Here is a 13,525-nt window from a genome sequence, read left to right as displayed (position 1 = left end):
AGAGTATCACTAACAACCGGTATCTCAGGAGCAACAGAAGAGGGAGACCCTTGGTCACTTGGAATGGGAGACGGGATCGGTGATCCTGCCAGGATGATGATTCAAAGACCCTAGGAAAACTAACGAGAAAGAACCCTACTCAAGCTAATGCAAACAAGATCTAACAGGGTAAATGTGAACGTGGCCGAATAAATTTTAAGACACAGGAACAAAACTTGACCTTTTCATCTTTCAAGAGTCGAGTAAAGGACAAAAAGATGACTCTAGTCGCCTTCGAATATTTAATGAGCCTGAAGTGACAAGTGCTCAGATGTGCCTTTTCTTTTATGGAGTTCAAAAAGGAATGAAAGTGACTACTCTGGAGAACTAGGCAAATGGATTACCAAACAAATCCGTAAAATTGCATATACACCTTGGCAATCATATGAAAACCAAGGACTTTCCGTACAGGAGTCATTCTTCCTGAATGCTGTGTTCGGTGCATTATGGCTTGTAAGGTGGCAGACACAGCTTCCTAAGGATAAAGGATGATAACCTAGTGGGGTCTCCCAACATATACTCGATGGTACATGGGAGCACAATTCTGTGCTAGACCACTATTGAGTCACAGAAGGAGGAATCACCCAACCTTGAGTGAAAACAAAAGTGACTAGGTTTAACGACGTCGGAGCACGTCTCTAGCCTAGACCTCTAAATAGTGTACGTTATGTTCCAATGCATTGTTAGGTTTATTCAGTTCATTTTAAAGTTGATCTTCAATTATGTTTCAGTTTTCAGGCCTTACCGTATGTATACAAAAAATCCTAGGATGCAGCTAGAATGAATGAAAATATCCTTTTTCTTCAATGAACACCTACCTACGGGAGGGTAGAGAGATCATTCCCAAACCAAGGAAACCAATACAAAAAAGTCAGTCACTTAATGCATACATACATCAATTGCTAAAGTGCACGGATACTGCTAATGAGAGATTTAAACATTCACTTTCCAATATGAAAATCTGAAATGCAAATTCACTTTCACTTTCGTATACTAAATGAATGCAATCTTTTTGATTTCGATGCCTTTAAATCTAGAAAAAACAAATAAGCAACAAGCAAGTGTGGAAGAAACCGATTGATCCAAACAATTGTGATCTATGTTCGGTAGTGAAGAGAAATTGAATCAATGCCAAAGATTGGTTCAATAATAGTCACTAAACAATCAACCAAAAACAAGCAAAGGGGAAGGATCAATCAAACCAACAACAATTCGCAAACAAACCTTGAGAAAACAAGCAACCAAGCCAAACTGATTCAAGAGACTTGAAACAATGAACTAGGTCACATAAGAAAAAAGAAATATTCATTCAGCAAAGCTCACAAAAGAGTGCCTCAACCTATAAACAGTGAAAAACAAGTTATCAAACAAGTGAGAAAAACAAGGGACCAACAAGACTGATGGACTCAGGAGGCAGAATTGAGAAAATCAATTCTACAGCAATCAGCACGGGTAATACACAAGAAACAAGCGCTGATAAAGCACTAGTTGCAGCAACAGAGCGATGTCAATGTGGAAGTACACGACTTTTTTGTGATGGTCAGATTTTCAGAACCGTCATGACTATGTGATGAACACGATATTACAAAAGGGTGAGTGCGATGACAACACAATTGTTAAATTTAAAGCCGCGATGATGTTCAAAACAATGATAGGAAAACCTAAACTCCCAAATCAAAAATAGTCAATATTTCAATCAAATAGGGGTATTTCCTAGATCAAGCCAGGAAACTCAAAAGACTGGTAACTAATCCCCAAAACTTCAAAAGAGACCAAATCAAAAAATCAAGACAAGAGTAAACAAGAAAAGAACAAATGCCAAAGCTCCCCAGTGGAGTCGACAATTTGTGATGCAGGAAAGTGTTCCCTCTACGGATAGAGGCAACCCCTCTAGCCCTAGAGTGGGTCTAGTCACAAACAAGGACAGATCAACAATAGCTTTCCTTAAATAGTCATAGTTGGGGGCCTACCTCAACCGATGGTCCATGGAGTTCCGTTGCACTGCTCCAGCTTCTGCTTCCTTCTCCTAACGAGTAATCAACCTGAAACAATGCAAAGGAAATACAACAAAGCATGTAACCAAAAACAACAATGATCTATTTACTCACAAAGTCAAGAAGTCATGAGCTATCAAGTACATTACATACAAGACATTGGAAAACAACATTAATTGTATTAATAATGAAATAAGAGTAAGATTACAACCAAAGTCTTGACGTCACAAGCCTTCTCAGAGGGATCCAGCTAGCATGTTCCTCAAGCATTCACTCTTTGAAGATGGATCTCCTAACATACAAGTCTCTCTCACTCACAAGTTTTACACAAGATTAAGGGCACTTCACAACCTTCCACAAGCTATCAAAATCCCACACTTGTCACACTCACACCAGCTATCTAGCAAACTCACAAACACTAACAACACTGCTCAACTATCCAACCATTAGAAACTAGCAATGCCTAGCAATGGCGAGAGTTTAAATAGGAGAAGGAGTCTCCATGAAAGGAGGAAGAATGAGATTATCCCCAAGGAAGGTAGCATAAATGAAGAAACAACCATGCCAGAGAAAGGATGGTGATACAAACTATGCCAACAACTAGGTTTGGAGTCATCTGGAAGGCCGATTGTTGGAACAAATTCACCCAATCTGGATCATCGTGGGGACATAACTGATCTATAGCACTGACATTGCTATTAAGTAATGCAACCAGTCAGGTCATCACTAAAGATTACAAGTAACCTGACGCTGGGACATGAAATCGGACCATTGCGGGAATCAGGTGTACTTCTGCGATGGCAGCGCTTCTTGACAGTTTATGAGTGCCCTTCAGCGCGTATATTTAGTCCATAGTTATGATGAGGCAGATAACTTAGGAAAAGTGGGTCATATGGCAATGTCAGAGAGCATTTGTCTAATGTGAGCATGTATGACATGAACACATGACACAGTAGGAAGACTGGAGTGAAGACAGTGACAAATTACTATGTAACACATATAACCACATACAGTATTTACTGACTCAACTAACTAACTATGTATCTGAAGAGGCTTATTACATGAATAAGGGAGCTACGGTTGAACATGCCCCCCCGCATCAAAAGTAGCCTTTTCCTCAAGGCTAAAGCTATAGAAACTACTAAAGAATATTGGTTGGTTCCATGTCACATCGTCTGGAGAGGTGTCTTTCCACTTGATGCCGACTTCCTTGATTGTGTGGCCATGGAGATGTCTTTGACAAGTATAAGCTACATGTTTAAGTCAGAGCTAAAGTGAACCTTCCTCATCCAATTTTGGAAGACTGGTTTGAACCCTACAATCGTTCCCCATAACTTTCTTGAGGCAAGATAAATGGAAGACTAGGTGGATTTTTTAAGTAGTCGGCAAGGTCAATTTGTAAGGGACTGCTCCCATATCTGAAGTACCCAAAAAGGCCCATATAATTTTGGGTCTAGTTTCTAGTAGCCTTTTTCTTTGAAAGAGGTATGCCTATAAGGTTGGAGTCATAGGAACACCTAGTCATCTACTTGAAATGATGTAGATTATCTTTGAGATGAGTGATCATGGTAGCATGGTTATGCAGGAGCTAATAAAATGACTGTAGTTTAGAAGATCCAGGGATATAAAAAGCTGGAGAAGGTGTTATTTGGCCATACACTACCTCATATGGCATAATCTTGGTGGCTTCATGACGGTTAGTATTATACCATTATTCAACTAAAGGCAACCATTAAACCAATTAATGCTTATTTTATGAGGTGAAGCACCACAAATATGTCTCCGAACATTTGTTGACAAATTTTATTTCATTAGGGGAATTTTGAGGTCTAAAGTGGGCCTCCTAAGGAAACTATAAAATAATAGTGGAAACAATAAAATATGACTAGATTACATCATTAAATTTTATAAGGAAAAAAGAAAAAACTATTTTTTCAAGTTGTATTTTTAACTTATCTCCCTATGGGTTTACTCAAATTTTGAGCTAAAGCACTAGTTGGATGCAGAATTTGATTCCTCATCCAAGGAGTACCCATGTTGCATACTTTTGATGAACCCTACTACATGAAAAAATGTGATTTTGGTCATGTCTTTTCATGTATTTTTCATTTTTCCTGTAGCAAGGTCCATCGAAAGTATGCAACATGGGTACTCCTTCGATGAGGAATCAACGTTTGCACCCAATGAGTACTCCCACTCGAAATTTGAGTAAAAAATAAGGGATATAGGTTGAAAATATGCGTTAAAAAAGTAGTTTTATTATTTTATTATTTTTTAAACTTATTACTTTTTTACTCCAAAAATGGTGAATCATCTCCCATGGTCAACATTTTATGCTCTTAACTTCCAAGACGATACCAGAATACCAAATATGCGAAGAAATATACCCAGAACATAGAACAATGAGAAATAACAAGTATTTTATTATTCAGAAAGCAATGTTCAATTGCCTCTTTGAGGGGGCAACCTCCAATAGAGCTAAGCTCAATTACAAAATAAGACACGATGCTCCTCGAGGGGAGTCTCTATCCTTTATATAGGATTCATACATGTAATACCATAGGGCAACACCATGGTTCTTATTAATACCATCTATCTAATACCGTGGCCCATTTGAAACTAATCATGGTCCCTTCATTAAATGCGAGTTAACCACTTACAATTATTAATATGGGCTTTATTGACTCTTTACTTAACTATAACTATGAATTGATCCTATTACATAAATAAGGGGGTTAGGGTTGGACCTTAACATGCCCTCCCCCATAAGAATAGCCTTGTCCTCAAAAAGCTGTGGAAACTGTTGAAGGATAGTGGCTGGTTCCCAAGTTGCATCTTCCAGAGAGGTGTCTTTCCACTTGACGAGGAAATCCTTGATCGTGCGGCCACGCAGGTGCTATTCTCGTGTGTCAAGAACCTGTTCAGGTTGGAGCCATATTGACCCTTCTTCATCCACTTCAGGTAGACTAGTTTGAATTCTGCAATGGTTCCCAATCACTTTCTTGAGGCATCAGACATGGAAGAATGGATGGATTTTTGCAGTGGCTGGCAAAGCTAGCTTGTAGGTGACTTCTCCAATGCGCTGAAGTACTTGATACAGTCTGTAGAATTTTGGAGATAATTTTTGACAACCCTTGTCTTTGAGTGATGTTTTCTTATATGATTGCAGCCTCAAAAATACCTTATGCCCTTCTTGAAATTGGTGTTCTAAGTGATGTTGATCTGCCTATTGCTTCATGCGGTTTTGTGCTTGATGAAGATTCTCTCTAAGGTGCACTAGCATGGTTGTTTGGTTCTGTAGGAGTTGATCCACTGCTTGTACCTTCAAGCATCCCTTGATATAAGAAGTAGGGGAAGGAGGGAGTTGACCATAAACTGCTTCATATGGAGTCATTTTGGTGGTGGCATGATAGTTGGTGTTATACCACCATTTGGTTAGAGGTAACCACTGTACCCAGAGATGTTGCTTTTCTGAAGTGAAACACCTAAGGTAGGTCTCTAGATATTTGTTGACTGCTTTAGTTTGACCATTAGTTTGTGGATGATAGGAAGTATTGAGTTGTAGTTGGGTACCTTGTAGCCAGAAGAGTTCCTGCCAAAAGTTACTGGTGAAGATCGGGTCATGATCAGACACAATGGAAGTGGGCATGCCATGAAATTTGAAGATCTGATCCATGAAAGATTCAATGACCAAAGTCGGTGTAAAAGGGTGGGGTAGGGCACAAAAATGAGCATACTTAGAAAGTCTGCCCACAACCACCATGATGACTGACTTGTTTCCTGATTTTAGAAGACCCGTAATGAAATCCATATAAACCTCCATCCAGATTGAGGCCGGGATGGGAAATGGCTGTAATGTGCCTGGCGATTTGACTGTTTCTCCTTTGTGGCACTGACAAACGTTGCATTCAACTACAAAATTAAGAATGTCCTTTTTCATGCCTATGCAAAAAAAAGATCTTCGAGTGCGAGCATACGTCTTCAGAAAGCCTGAATGTCTTGCAGTGTGAGATGAGTGCAACTCCGCTGAAATGCAGCTTTTGAGGGTGGATGTTGGTGATATTACGACTCTATCCTTGTAGCGAAGAATCTCATCCTACCACGAGTATCCTGTTGTAGAATTTGGATCTGCCTACAATTGATTAATGAGTTGCGAGAGCCAGGGATGTGAAAACCATTCCTTGCGAGCCTCTTCAATCCATTCTAGAATGGGAAGAGAAATTGCGAGTAGGGTACTTTCCTCCTCAAATTGGCGGGATAACGCATCTGCTACAATATGTTTGTGCCCTTTCTTGTAAATTATCTCATAATCATATCCTAGCATTTTGGCGAACCATTTATTTTGTTGTGGCAAGGATAGGCATTTCTCCCAAAAATATTTAAGGCTTTGATGGTCTGTGTGGATTTGGAAACATCGCCCAATAAGTATGGCCACCAGGTATCTACTGCATGTAAGATGACCATCATCTCCTTCTCACAGGTAGATTGTCCCAAATTCTTCCCACTTAGTTGTTGGCTCGTGAAGGCCAAGTATCGACCTTCCTGCATTAAGACCGCCCCAATACCTGTACCAAAAGCATCACGTTCAATCAAAAAACATTTCGTGAAGTCGGGTAGTGCTAAGACTGGAGTGGAACACATGGCATGTTTGAGAGCTATAAAGGCCTGTTGTGCTTCATCATTCCAAAGGAATGAATTTTTCTTGAGGAGTTGAGTGAGGGGCCTAGCAATGCGACCATAATTGCAGACAAATTTGTGATAGTAGCCTATGAGACCCAAAAATCCTCTCAAGCTTTTCAAGGTCTTTGGTTGTGGCCAATCCTGCATTGCCTGGATCTTTTTTAGGTCCACTTTGACACCTTCATTCCCCACAATGTGGCCCAAATACTCAACTTCTTCCATGCCAAAAGAGCACTTGGACATCTTGACAAATAATTTATGCTGGTGGAGAAGTTGCAAGAGCAGATCTCCATGTCGAAGATGTGTGGCCTAAGTGCGACTGTAGATGAGGATGTCATCAAAGAAAACAAGGACAAATTTTCTGAGATATGGTTTGAGAAGGTGGTTCATTAGGTTCTAAAAAGTGGATGGGGCATTACAAAGACCAAATGGCATGAACAGGAACTCATAATGCCCTTCATGAGTTCGGAAAGCAGTCTTTGGAATGTCTACTTCTTTCATGCGAATTTGGTGATAGCCCGAGCGTAGGTCGAGATTAGTAAAGAATTGAGCCCCATTTAGTTCATCCAGAAAATCATCAACAATGGGGATGGGAAATTTATCTTTGATCGTCAACTTATTGAGGGCCCTAAAGTTTGGACACATACACCATTCCCCATCTTTCTTGAGCACCATGACCACCAGTGATGAATAACAACTAATACTAGGACGAATGATGCCTCCTTCCAAGACTTCCTTGATGATTCTTTCAATTTCATTCTTTTGGGCGAACAGATATCTATATGAGTGCACATTTGGTGGTTGGGCCCCTGGGACCAAAATAATGCTATGATCATGTTCCCCTCTCAAGGGTGGAAGCTCATGAAGCTTGTCAAAGATTGGCATATGGTTGTTTAAGATCTGTTGCATCTCAAGATGAATATAAAGAGAATTGGTTTCAAAGGCCTGGATGGCATTAAATTGGGCTACAACTCCATGGTGGCCCTTCTTTAACAATTTTTCCATCTGATGTGAGCTGATGATAGAGGGAGCTCTCGCCTGGAGTCCGCAGAGGGTATGTGTGTGGTTGTTCTACTTAAAAATCATATATAACTCCTGGAAATCCATTGTGATTAGGCCAAGTGTGTGAAGCGATTAAGCACCTAGGATAATGTTGCACCCTCCCATGTGTGTGGCAAACATGTGGGTATTTAACTGATAATCCCCCATTTGAAGTTTGAAATTTTCACAGCGGCCTTCACATTTCATTGTCCTCCCATCAGCAATTTGGATCTGGAAGTTAGAAACTGCTCAGACAAAACAATGCACTGCTTCCACAACTCTTTGATGGATAAAGTTATGTGTACTTCCACTATCAATCAAGACTACTACTGGACGATGCTTAATAAAACCTCTGATTTTGAGAGTTTGGGGAGAATAAATCCCTGCTAGAGCATGCAGTGAGATAACTGATTCTTCAGGTACATTGTACTGCTGGTTGTCCTCTTCTTCCTCTTCTGGTTCCTCAAGTGGTGGGGCTTCCTCTGATGAACTGGGATCAGTAGCATCAATTTGAAAGAATTTGGGCTCCTTGCATTTATGCCGGGGGAGCATTTCTCATCATAGCAGTAACACAATCCTTGCTTTCTTCTTTCTGCCATTTCTGCTGGTGACACCTTTTGAACCTTGAGTGTTTGGGTAGTGCTTTGAGCCTGGGTGGGGTGACACTTGGCTATGAAATTTGGGTGATTGGACTGGGCCGCTAATGCACACTCTACTTCACGAGCTATCTTGCAAGCATGAAGCCATGAGATAGGGTGGTGCAGTTAGGCATGGCCTTCTATGGCTTCTTTGAGACCACTGACAAAACATTCCACGTAGAACTCATCATGTAGACCTCTAGTGCAGAAAGCTAAGGCTTCAAAGGCTGTAATATATTCGTTCACTGTTCTTGTCTGTCGGAACTTAGTGAGATGACCCAAAAAATTAGATTCATGGTCAAAGTGATGTGTAAGAGCTTTTTTGAATGTCTTCAAGTCAAGGGACTTCCATAGCAACGTTGATGCCACTGCCACCATTGCCATCTTTCATTGTCCATGTACATGCTACCCACACTAAGCTGAGTCGCATCATCCAAGATGTAATTCAGTGTGAAATATTGCTCCATTTGTGCTATCCATGCGGATGGGTGAGAGCCATCAAATTTATACATGTCCAGCTTGGGTGGTTGTGGATGGGATTGTTAGTGGGTGCCAAAGAGGTGAAGAGACGGGCTAGACTCGCCCTCAATGTTTTCATTGCCAATATATGCCTCCACGCATTCCTCTACCTTGACCTTTAAGAGTGTTTCATTTAAGTTCTTCAGCTGCAACATTACATCTTTCAATTATGATTTAAGGTTGTCAATCCTCTCATTGGCTGTAGCTTGAGCTCTAGTTTGTACCATGCACCAATCTGATGTACTTGAAATTTGGGACTACCCGAATTTTTATTGGCACTAACAATTGAATGGTACCACCTTGCTCAGCTCGTCGACCTGATTCTTATGGGCTAAGTCTCCAATAATTGTCCCAGGGGTCTCAGACTCTTTTTTTTTACTCTGAACAGAGTTTTACTCCTTGCTTAGGAATACTGCAGTAGCCGAATTCCATAAATTTTAATGCTGCCCAAAGTCCTGTAAAAACCACACCTAGGTATAGGAACCCACACAATTACTTAGATTTGAATGACAAGCCTAATTTTTTTGATGGTTACAGATCCTAAACAACTAGATCTGGATGGCGGATCTGACGGATCTGATAGATTTGAATGGAAAAGATGATGCGTGATCCAGAGATAGAGAAGCGAACTATGGTCTCCAGGAGTGTCAAGTGCTACAGATCGCAATATACATAAGGGTCTGATAGTAGTACTCAGCCCAATCTTTCAGCGCTCTAACAAAGGAGGATCAACCATACCCTTAGTCGTACAACCCGACTACCCTATAGTACACACGAGTAATCTCCCCGAGTTTTGTTCTCAGTGTACTATAGCAACAAGAGGGCTGATGGTTTATCTATGGCAAGGTTTCAAGGGGCAAGGGGACTTCTGATATACCTAGAGGGTACTTGGAAGACAGTCCATGTGCGGTTTTTTCTAATGCACTACTACTCGAAGGGGTACCCACAGGGGTTACAAGGGAGTCCAACAAGTGTGACCACCTCTTGTATTTCCTGTGTGCATGCCTCCCCAAATCCATAGGTTTATGTTCTCAACGACAGATCCCATGGTTTAAAGATGCCGGAACACGTCTCTAGCCAAAAAAAAAAATTCTAAAAATTGGAGATCCCACCGGCCCTGGAAAGTGCTCTGATACCACTTGTTGTGCTCTTAATCTGCAAGATGATACCAGAATACCAAATATCCGAAGAAATATACCCAGAACATAGAACAATGAGAAATAACAGCAAGTATTCTATTATTCAAAAAGCAATGTTCACTTGCCTCTTCGAGGGGGCAACCTCCAATAGAGCTAAGCTCAATTACAAAATAAGACACGATGCTCCTCGAGGGGAGTCTCTATCCTTTATATAGGATTCATAAATGCAATACCATGGGGAAATACCATGGTTATTATTAATACCATCTATCTAATACCATGGCCCATTTGCAACTAACTGTGGTCCCTTCATTAAATGTGGGTTAACCACTTACAATTATTAATATCGGCTTTATTGACTCTTTACTTAACTATAACTATGACTCGATCCTATGACATAAATAACGGGGTTAGGGTTGGACCCTAACACAACATCAACATATTGAATCCTATTGGTTCTTATAAAGTTTATTTTGGTTGTACATTTTTCTTATGAGGCCCATTTTAGACCTCAAAATTCCCCTGATGTACCATCAGTTTGGGGACGATATGTTGTACTCATTTGGAGGTGTTGCCTTGTAGCTTGAAAAGTTCCTACCAAAAATTGTTGGTGAAAGTGGGGTCTCGATTAGACACAATGGAAGTTGGTATGCCATAGAGTTTGAATATTTGGTCCATGAAAACCTAAGCCACCAATGTTGGGGTAAATGGGTGTGGGAGAGAGAAAAATTGAGAATAATTGGAAATTATATCAACAACCACCATGATGACATATTGTTTTCTTGACTTTGGGAGACCTATAATGAAATCCATGGAAACATTTGTCCAAATGGAATCAGGGAGTGGGAAGGATTGCAAGGTGCCCAGTAGCTTGATTGTTTCCCCTTTGTTGCTCTTTCATACTTCATATTCATCTACGAAGGTAAGAATTTTGTGCTTCATTCTTGTCTGAAAAAAAGGTTCGCATGCATGTGTATAAGTCTTCTAAAAGCCTGAATGTCCAACAATGGAAGAGGAGTGCAACTCTTCCAAGATTTTTCGTTTGAGGGTGTAGGTCAGGGCCAACACCACCCTATCCTTATAGCAGAGAAACTCATCCTTACAAGAGTAATCCTCAGAGGAATTAGGATATGATCGTAATTTCTTAATGAGATGGGATAGATAATGGTGGGAGAACCATTCCTGACGAGCTTCTTCAATTCAATTTGGTATGGGTAGAGAGAGGGATAACAAAGTGCCCTCGTCCTCAATTGGTGCGATAAGGCATCAACCACTACATTATCATGCCCCTTCTTGTAAATTATCTCATAATCATATCCCAATGTTTTTGCAAGCCATTTATTTTGTTGTGGTGATGATAAAAGTTTCTCTATGAATTATTTTAAGCTATGGTGGTCATCTCAGATTTTGAAATGATGCCCTAATAAATATGGTCTCCAAGTGTCTACTACATGTAGTATGGCCATCATTTCTTTCTCTGATCTAGGTAGATGTTGGTGACCACCTGCTTATTCCACTTGGACCCCCACCACTGTCTCTTTCAATTTTTCCTTTTCCTTAATTGTAGCAGAATTTAATATTTTTGGCAGTTTTTCGGGTCCTGAATGTCTGAAGACATTTTCAGGCCCTAAATGACTTTTTTTTGGGAAACCTGGGGCCAACATGGATCCTCAACTATTTTTTGCCACTTGAAATTTGTATCCCTTGGATAGATATTTCTAGTGAGGTATTGTGCGCGTCAAATGGAGATTGTATGCCAAAGTTATGACCCGAGGAAGTTGATGTACCAATTTACCCAAATGAGGCCCATAGCTTTGGTGCTTCATCTTCTAAGGTTACGTTTTTAGATTTTTAGGGTTTTCCATTATTTATAAATAATAAATATGCCTTTGAGCTTGATCATAATACAATTTAGAGGCATGAAGCCACCACATCTCTTCTCCGAGATAAGCTACCATGGCCCGAGCTAGTCATATTTCTAGTCTGTTTGTAAGCATATTTCAGTATTTGATATTAATTAAATGAAGTGTTATTTCTTCTACATCTCTTTATTTATAATTATATCTGTAATTTTTTGTGCTCATGTTAAAGTTTGTATCAGTGGTATCAAAGCAGTTTGCTCTTTCTCTATTTTTATTTGCATGTCCTCAATGAGGTTGGGATATAAGGATTTAGGGCTCGAACTAGTCAAACCTTTGTAAAACCAACCTCGCAAATCCCCATGGCCTCCAATGGAAGAAGAGAAGAAAGATGGTGGGGAATAAGATCCTTTCAAAATATTTGTCGAAGAAGCCCTAGAGTGACAAAGGAACGCGATTATGGACAACTTTGCCCAGATCCTTCAATTTCTACCCAAGGGCAACACATCTCCTTCCAGCAGCTACTCTGGAAGTGCCACATGCTTTAAGGTATAAGTTAACTTTGACATCTGCATATTTGAGGGTTAGATAGATGTGGACACCATATATAAATGGTTAAATCTACTAGAAGGATATTTTTCTATTCATGATTTTTCCAGCTGGGAAAATATTACTTTTTCACTTCACAAATCCGCCTCCCAAATGAAGGACTGGTAAAAAACCTACTGTGAGGATAAGGATGAAATTACACCCTCACTATTTTTTGTCGCACAAACTTGGAATTCATTTCGAGACACCATCAAGGAGCAATACTACCCTATCAGGAGATATGAGGATAAATACATAAAGTGGACCATGCTGCGACAAGGAAGGGACCAAGACATATTAGAGTTTACCAATGTTTTTCATACCCCTCGCATGAAGTTCGGTATCAAGGATTCTAAGAAAAATTTGGTAGTCAAGTACTAGAACTGCCTACACATTTACATCCAGGATGAGATGGAGTTCTTGGACATCTCCTCACTAAGCACAGTGTATCGATACACTATGAATATTTAGTAGAAGTTTAAATAGAAAAGCGAGACTTTGGATCTAAAAATCCGAAGCAACGGAAAGGACCCCCGAAACTACAGAGCAAAGGGCAAAGCCAAGGTGGGCCAACCTAGGATAATCTTTCTAAGCCACAAGAAAACAACAACACCACGAAGATAGAGAAGGACACAGGAAAGTGGTGTGAGTTCCATAAGAGTTCCACTCATAACTCATGTGAGTTTTGGGCCAAGCAGTCATTGATAGCCGAGCTAAAGGCTGCCGAGTCAGATGCATGTTCTGACTCTGAGTCAAAACCCGACAAGGGGAATGACAAAGGGAATAATATCATTGATGTGGAGACCAGTTCCATTATGGCCACCAACAAGATCCAGAAGATTTACCCTAAAGATCTGGAGGAGGGGGAACGCCTATTCCACTCATAGATGCGGGTGAAGGGTTCTTCGATGCAGTTCATTATCAATAGTGGGAGCCAAAAGAATCTCATTTCAATAGAGGTCATGAAGAAGTTGGGCCTACGAACTACAGCATAACCACAATTGTACACCATCGGTTGGCTTCACCAA

The sequence above is a fragment of the Pinus tabuliformis genome, chromosome X, assembly GCF_031772625.1.
Source record: "Pinus tabuliformis cultivar Carrire ecotype Pingquan chromosome X, CPIR1, whole genome shotgun sequence".
Lineage (NCBI taxonomy): Eukaryota > Viridiplantae > Streptophyta > Pinopsida > Pinales > Pinaceae > Pinus > Pinus tabuliformis.
Note: the sequence above shows the minus strand (reverse complement) of the source record.